Genomic DNA, 9,140 nt, shown 5'->3' with positions numbered 1-9,140 from the left:
AGACCGAAAGGTCGAGCATGAATCATATAGTAGATATGATCAACATAGTGATGTTCACCATTGAAACTACTCCATCTCATGTGATGATCGGACATTGTTTAGTTGATATGGATCACGTGATCACTTAGAAGATTAGAGGGATGTCTGTCTAAGTGGGAGTTCTTAAGTAATATGATTAATTGAACTTTAATTTATCATGAACTTAGTCCTGGTAGTATTAGCATATCTATGTTGTAGATCAATAGATCGCGAAGTTGCTCCCCATTTTTTGATATGTTCCTAGAGAAAACTAAGTTGAATGTTAGTAGCAATGATACGGATTGGATCCGTGATCTGAGGTTTATCCTCATTGCTGCACAGAAGAATTATGTCCTTGATGCACCGCTAGGTGACAGGCCTATTGTAGGAGCAGATACAGACGTTATGAACGTTTGGCTAGCTCAATATGATGACTACTTGATAGTTTAGTGCACCATGCTTAATAGCTTAGAATCGGGACTTCAAAGACGTTTTGAACGTCATGGACCATATGAGATGTTCCAGGAGTTGAAGTTAATATTTCAAGTAAAATACCCGAGTTGAGAGATATGAAGTCTCCAACAAGTTCTATAGCTAAAAGATGGAGGAGAATAGCTCAAGCAGTGAGCATGTGCTCAGATTGTCTGGGTACTACAATTGCTTGAATCAAGTGGGAGTTAATCTTCCAGATAAAATAGTGATTGACAGAATTCTCTAGTCATCATCACCAAGTTAGTAGAACTTTGTGATGAACTATAATATGCAAGGGATGACGAAAGTAATTCCCAAGCTCTTCGTGATGCTGAAATCGATGAAGGTAGAAATCAACAAAAACATCAAGTGTTGATGGTTAACAAGACCACTAGTTTCAAGAAAAGGGCAAAGGGAAAGAAAGGTAACTTCAAGGAGAATGGCAAGCAAGTTGCTGCTCAAGTGAAGAAGCCCAAGTCTGTACCTAAGCCTAAGACTAAGTGCTTCCACTGCAAAGGGACTGGTCACTAGAAGCAGAACTACCCCAAGTAATTGGCGGATAAGAAGGATGGCAAAGTGAACATAGGTATATTTGATATACATGTTATTGATGTGTACTTTACTAGTGTTTATAGCAACCCCTCAGTATTTGATACTAGTTCTGTTGCTAAGAATAGTAACTCGAAACAGGAGTTGCAGAATGAACAGAGACTAGTTAAGGGTGAAGTGACGATGTGTATTGAAAATGGTTCCAAGATTGATATGATCATCATCGCACACTCCCTATACTTTCGGGATTAGTGTTGAACCTAAATAAGTGTTATTTGGTGTTTGCATTGAGCATGAATATGATTTGATCATGTTTATTGCAATACGGTTATTCATTTAAGTAAGAGAATAAATTGTTTTCTGTTTACATATATGGGTACACACCCAATGAAAATGGTTCGTTGGATCTCGATCGTAGTGATACACATATTCATAATATTGAAACCAAAAGATGCAAAGTTAATAATGATAGTGCAACTTATTTGTGGCACTGCCGTTTAGGTCATATTGGTGTAAAGCGCATGAAGAAACTCCATGCCGATGGACTTTTGGAACCACTTGATTATGAATCAGTTGATGCTTGCGAACCATGCCTCATGGGCAAGATGACTAAGACTCCGTTCTCCAGAACAATGCAGCAAGCAACAAATTTGTTGGAAATCATGCATACTGATGTATGTGATCCAATGAATATTGAAGCTCGCGGCAGGTATCATTATTTTCTGATCTTCACAGATGATTTGAGCAGATATGAGTATATCTACTTGATGAAACACAAGTCTGAAACATTTGAAAAGTTTAAAGAATTTCAGAGTGAAGTGGAGAATCATCGTAACAAAATAAAAGTTTCTACGATATGATCGCAGAAGTAAAATATTTGAGTTACAAGTTTGGCCTTCAGTTAAAACAATGTGAAATAGTTTCACTACTCACGCCACCTGGAACACCACAGTGTAATGGTGTGTCCGAATGTCGTAACCGTGCTTTATTAGATATGGTGCGATCTATGACGTCTCTTACTGATTTACCGCTATCGTTTTGGGGTTATGCATTAGAGACAGCTACATTCACGTTAAATAGGGCACCATCTAAATCCGTTGAGACGACACCGTATGAACTATGGTTTGGCAAGAAACCTAAGCTGTCGTTTCTTAAAGTTTGAGGTTGCAATGCTTATGTGATAAAGTTTCAACCTGATAAGCTCAAACCTAAATCAGAGAAGTGCGTCTTCATAGGATACCCAAAAGAAAATGTTGGGTACACCTTCTACCACAGATCTGAAGGCAAGATATTCGTTGCTGAGAGTGGATCCTTTCTAGAGAAGGAGTTTCTCTCGAAAGAAGTGAGTGGGAGGAAAGTAGAACTTGATGAGGTAACTGTACCTGCTCCCTTATTGGAAAGTAGTTTATCACAGAAATCTGTTCCTGTGACTACTACACCAATTAGTGAGGAAGCTAATGATGATGATCATGTAACTTCAGATCAAGTTACTACCGAACCTTGTAGGTAAACCAGAGTGATATCCGCACTAGAGTGGTACAGTAATCCTGTTCTAGAGGTCATGTTACTTGACCATGACGAGCCTACGAACTATGAGGAAGCGATGTTGAGCCCAGATTCCGCAAAATGGCATGAGGCCATGAAATCCGAGATGAGATCCATGTATGAGAACAAAGTATGGACTTTCATTGACTTGCCCATTGATCGGCGAGCCATTAAGATTAAATGGATCTTTAAGAGGAAGACGGATGCTGATAGTAGTGTTACTATCTACATAGCTAGAATTGTCGCAAAAAGTTTTTTGACAAGTTCAAGGTGTTGACTACGATGAGAGTTTCTCACTCGTATTTATGCTTAAGTCTGTCCGAATCATGTTAGCAATTGCCGCATTTTATGAAATCTGGCAAATGGATAAACAAAACTGCATCCCTTAATGGATCTATTAAAGAAGAGTTGTATATGATGCAACCAGAAGGTTTTGTCAATCCTAAAGGTACTAAAAAAATATGCAAGCTCCAGCGATCCATCTATGGACTGATGCAAACATCTCGGAGTTGGAATATACGCTTTGATAAGTTGATCAAAGCATATAGTTTTATACAGACTTGCGGTGAAGCCTGTAGTTACAAGAAAGTGAGTGGGAGCACTACAACATTTCTGATAAGTATATGTGAAAGACATATTGTTGATCGGAGATCATGTAGAATTATTCTGCAAAGCATAAAGGAATATTTGAAAGGAGTTTTTCAAAGAAAGACCTCGGTGAAGCTGCTTACATATTGAGCATCAAGATCTATAGAGATAGATCAAGATGCTTGATAAGTTTTTCAATAAGTACATACCTTGAAAAGATTTTGAAGTAGTTCAAAATGGAATAGTCAAAGAAGAAGTTCTTGCTTGTGTTACAAGGTGTGAAGTTGAGTAAGACTCAAAACCCGACCACGGCAGAAGATAGAGAGAGAATGAAAGTCATTCCCTATGCCTTAGCCATAGGTTCTATAAAGTATGTCATGCTGTGTACCAGACCTATTGTATACCCTGCCCTGAGTTTGGCAAGGGAGTACAATAGTGATCTAGGAGTAGATCACTGGACATTGGTCAAAAAAATATCCTTAGTGGAATAAGGATATGTTTCTCGATTATGGAGGTGACAAAAGGTTCGTCGTAAAGGGTTACGTCGATGCAAGTTTTGACACTGATCCAAATGACTCTAAGTCTCAATCTGGATACATATTGAAAGTGGGAGCAATTAGCTATAGTAGCTCCGTGCAGAGCATTGATGACATAGAAATTTGCAAAATACGTACGGATCTGAATGTGGCAGACCCGTTGACTAAACTTCCCTCACAAGCAAAACATGATCATACCTTAGTACTCTTTGGGTATTAATCACATAGAGATGTGAACTAGATTATTGACTCTAGTAAACCCTTTGGGTGTTGGTCACATGACGATGTGAAGGTGTTAATCACATGGTGATGTGAACTATTGATGTTAAATCACATGGCGATGTGAACTAGATTATTGACTCTAGTGCAAGTGGGAGACTGAAGGAAATATGCCCTAGAGGCAATAATAAAGCTATTATTTATTTCCTTATATCATGATAAATTTTTATTATTCATGCTAGAATTGTATTAACCGGAAACATAATACATGTGTGAATACATAGACAAACAGAGTGTCACTAGTATGCCTCTACTTGACTAGCTCGTTGATCAAAGATGGTTATGTTTCCTAACCATAGACATGAGTTGTCATTTAATTAATGGGATCACATCATTAAGATAATGATGTGATTGACTTGACCCATTTCGTTAGCTTAGCACTTGATCGTTTAGTTTGTTGCTATTGCTTTCTTCATGACTTATACATGTTCCTATGACTATGAGATTATGCAACTCCTGTTTACCGGAGGAACACTTTGTGTGCTACCAAACATCGCAACGTAACTGGGTGATTATAAAGGTGCTCTACAGGTGTCTCCAAAGGTACTTGTTGGGTTGGCGTATTTCGAGATTAGGATTTGTCACTCCGATTGTCGGAGTGGTATCTCTGGGCCCTCTCGGTAATGCACATCACATAAGCCTTGCAAGCATTGCAACTAATAAGTTAGTTGCGGGATGATGTATTACGGAATGAGTAAAGAGACTTGCCGGTAATGAGATTGAACTAGGTATTGAGATACCGACGATCAAATCTTGGACAAGTAACATACCAATGACAAAGGGAACAACGTATGTTCTTATGCGGTCTGACCGATAAAGATCTTCGTAGAATATGTGGGAGCCAATATGAGCATCCATGTTCCGCTATTGGTTATTGACCGGAGACGTGTCTCGGTCATGTCTACATTGTTCTCGAACCCGTAGGGTCCGCACGCTTAAGGTTTCGATGACAGTTATATTATGAGTTTATGAGTTTTGATGTACCGAAGGAGTTCGGAGTCCCAGATGAGATCGGGGACATGACGAGGAGTCTCGAAATGGTCGAGACATAAAGATCGATATATTGGACGACTATATTCGGACATCGGAAAGGTTCCGAGTGATTCGGGTATTTTTCGGAGTACCGGAGAGTTACGGGAATACGTATTGGGCCTTAGTGGGCCATACGGGAAAGAAGGAAAAGGGCCTCAAGGGTGGCCGCACCCCTCCCCTTGGTCTGGTCCGAATTGGACTAGGGAAGGGGGGGGGGCGCCCCCTTCCTTCCTTCTCTTCTCCCTTCCCTTGCCTTGACTCCTACTCCTACTACTTGGAAGGGGGGAATCCTACTCCCGGTAGGAGTAGGACTCCTCCAGGGCGCGCCATAGGGGCCGGCCCTCTCCCCCTCCTCCACTCCTTTATATACGTGACCAGGGAGCACCCCATAGACACAACAATTGATCTCTTGATCACTTAGCCGTGTGCGGTGCCCCCCTCCACCATAATCCACCTTGATCATATCGTAGCGATGCTTAGGCGAAGCCCTGCGTCGGTAAAACATCATCATCGTCACCACGCCGTCGTGCTGACGAAACTCTCCCTCAACACTCGGCTGGATCGGAGTTCAAGGGACGCCATCGATCTAAACGTGTGCTAGAACTGGGAGGTGCCGTAGTTTCGGTGCTTGATCCGTCGGGCCGTGAAGACGTACGACTACATCAACCGCGTTGTGCTAACGCTTCCGCTTCCGGTCTACGAGGGTACGTAGACAACACTCTCCCCTCTCGTTGCTATGCATCACCATGATCTTACGTGTGCGTAGGAAATTTTTTGAAATTACTACGTTCCCCAATAGTGATTCCCTTAGTGGTGTCATGTGAACGTCGACTACATGATACTTCACCATATTTGGGCCTAAGGGAATGCATGGTGGAGTAGTTATTAGATGATGGGTTGCTAGAGTGACAGAAGTTCAACCCTTGTTTATGCGCTATTCCGTAAGGGATCGATTTGGATCCAAAAGTTTAATGCTATGATTAGATTTTATCTAATACTTTTCAAGTAGTTGCAGATGCTTGCGAGGGGGTTAATCAGAAGTAGGAGTCTTGTTCAAGTAAGAACAACACCTAAGCACCGATCCACCCACATATCAAATTATCGAAGTAGGCAGACTAAGGCATAGCCTAGTGGTGGGAAGGGGCTGATGCCTTCCCACCCACCCAGGTTCAAGGCATGGTACTTGAAATTTGGGTTTGTTGCACCAATTATACTGTAGGAGGTTCCCTTACAGTCTTTCTGTCAAAAAATTATCGAAGTAGCGAATACAAGTTGAATCAACATGATGAAAGTGACTAGATGAGATACCCGTGTACCCTCAAAAATGCTTTGCTTATTATAAGAGACTGTTTCGGCCTGTACTTTGCCACAAAAGGATTGGGAGACCTTGTTGCACTTTATTTACCGTTACCATTACTTGCTCGTTATAAAATATCTTGCTATCAAACTATCTGTTACCAACAATTTCAGTGCTTGCAGAAAATTACCTTGCTGAAAACCACTTGTCATTTCATTCTGCTCCTCGTTGGGTTTGACACTCTTACTTATCGAAAGTACTATGATTGATCCTCTATACTTGTGGGTCATCAGCCCTATTGAGTAAAGTTTGTAGTAAATTAGTAGCCAAGGGAAAAAAAGGAGATTGGATAAGGGGCCTCCCCACCTCACCCTTCTCGAGTAGTGACAAACTTTTCTCGTCATACCATTGATCAACACAAAATAAGTAAGATGTGAGAGAATCATTTTGATCCATCCGCGGTTCTGCACCACTTTCACCGAAGCGCCTATGCTTTAGAATACCCAAGAGAACCAGGTGTTCCATTTTGAGAAAAGTCCCACCAAAATTTAGTTTAAGAATGACCACTACCTATTTGAAATTAGACAGCCATGAACATACTCAAAGGCCTAAAGAAGACAATCTTGCATTGTCATAGTTTTGATAAAACAATGATGATTGATATATATGCACTGCTTGCAAATAATTTTTGGAGTCTATTTGCTAAAAGCTTAGTGATATAAAACCGTGAGAAGGGAAATGGTTTATAAGTTATTAATACCAGCTGCATCTTCAATTTTAGGAATCATAATGATATAAGACCTAATAAATTGAGGGTTAGATTACCATGCATGGTAGAATTAATCACATGATACATAGAAGTATTACTTTATCATGTGTCAAAATTCTTTTAAGGAAAGTCCGTGTTAAAACCATCGAATGTAAGTCAACAATGCTTCATCAATCTCAGTGTAAAAGGGGCCTCAAGGAAAGCTAAGTTCACCCTAGCTTGGATAAGATCATTGAGATCAAATTTCATATTATATCTTTTAGATTTCTCTAGTCGTTACTTGTAAGTTTGCCAAAAAGAGGTGGAACCTTTCTATTATTATTTTTGCGAAAAGGATAAGCTCTATTATAAAAGTTCACCGGATATACAAAGCATCTCAAACATAATAAAAATTAATCAAGATTTTGAGACCATCGAACAACCACTACTGCCGTCAGAACGAGCCACCGACGCACCGATGTCACTGCTCCCCTATCGGAGCCGACTTGACCTTGTCGATGACAAGCGAGAATTCTTCGTGCATGTGCCCCTAAGGACCATCCCCTAGAGCCACAATCATCGCCGTTGAACCCTGCATAGAGCTGAAGCACCTGACACCAAATCTCACCACATGATGAGAAACTCTAACTTCAGGAATCTACGCCCGAGCTCCGTCGAGTACGTCCAAACAAACGAACTTGAGAAGGATCGAAGCCCGGAAGACAAACTCGAAGAAGAAGAAGCACCACCATCCGCCCAAGCGCACCTACGAGGACTAAACAACCCTAACCTAAACTACTAGCCGAAGAGAAGGAACCGGGATTCCCCTCCCCACCATTGGCCGTCAGAGCAGCGGGCAGAGAGGAGGAGAATCCATGGGCTCGCTGGTGAGGTCTAGAGGAAAGGGTTTTCCCTAGCCACCTAGGGTTAGGGTAGAAAAATGAGAGGAAGTTGTGGCTCCGGTGTGTGTACTTGTTACTATTACGCAACCTTTCTATCATGATTCAACAAAGGTGCTTAAGCTACGGATGAAAACTTACGGGCTTGATTTCCACTAACCTTCAACTAATTTCCCCTTGAATTTTTTAGGTCCCACTCCTACTCCATTTTCCCACAAGATATTGCCATCTCATGATGTGAGTGTAATTCCATACAATTAGTCTATAGATGTATAAAACTTCAATAAGACACCGGGAGCCTAAAGAATTGTTAAACAACAATACAGTCTCTCCTATGTTGAATGGTGGCTAGGAAATGAATAAAAAAGGTAGAGTTCTCATCTCCTTTAGTTGAGTGCCCTAAGCAGGGCTTCTTATTTTTATATATAAATAATTTTTTTAGTTTTAATTATTTACTCATAATGTAGCATCAAGAGAATACATAGCATAATGAGTGGACACCTGTCCACTTCATGTGTAAAATCGTATAAAACAAAAACTATGTCTATGCCAGAGAGGGTGGAGGTCCTTTCAAGACTATGCTACCACCCATGTGTGGTAAAAATGCCTGGACACCTACTTCAACCGCGTACACCACTATAAGCAGTGGTCTCGGTACTGTATTTAGTGTAACATAGACCATATATGAAGCCCCACTGAGTAAACCAATAGATAACATGCAAGGGGGTAGAAGTTTTACCATTAAAGACCATACCATTTCTATGTAGCCAATTTGTTATGTATATCATCAACCCAGTGACCATAATATTGCTTGACAGATATAGATTGTATGTTATTTGGATGACTGACCATGTAAAATGCACAAACTGACACTGAAAGAAGAGATGTTTAATTGTCTTGTCATGAGCCCCAAAAGAACCTACATTTCTTACTCCTTTCTCAGTTGCGACAGGCCAGGGCTGTCCTTTGTCAGCATAACACCTCGACAAAGGTATCACACGGATATCTTAACTTTTAGTGACACCTACACTTCTATGTAGCCAATATTTCTTGTTTCTTCTGTCCCATCCAAGAGGAGAGATCACTAATGTCTTCAAGTTCTGAACTGATCTTTGAGATAGCATCTCACCCGAATTCTCATAGAAACCTTGTTCAGAAAAAATAACGATCCGCGGACG

This window comes from Triticum dicoccoides, chromosome 6A, assembly GCF_002162155.2.
Source record: "Triticum dicoccoides isolate Atlit2015 ecotype Zavitan chromosome 6A, WEW_v2.0, whole genome shotgun sequence".
Taxonomy (NCBI): Eukaryota; Viridiplantae; Streptophyta; class Magnoliopsida; order Poales; family Poaceae; genus Triticum; species Triticum dicoccoides.
Note: the sequence above shows the minus strand (reverse complement) of the source record.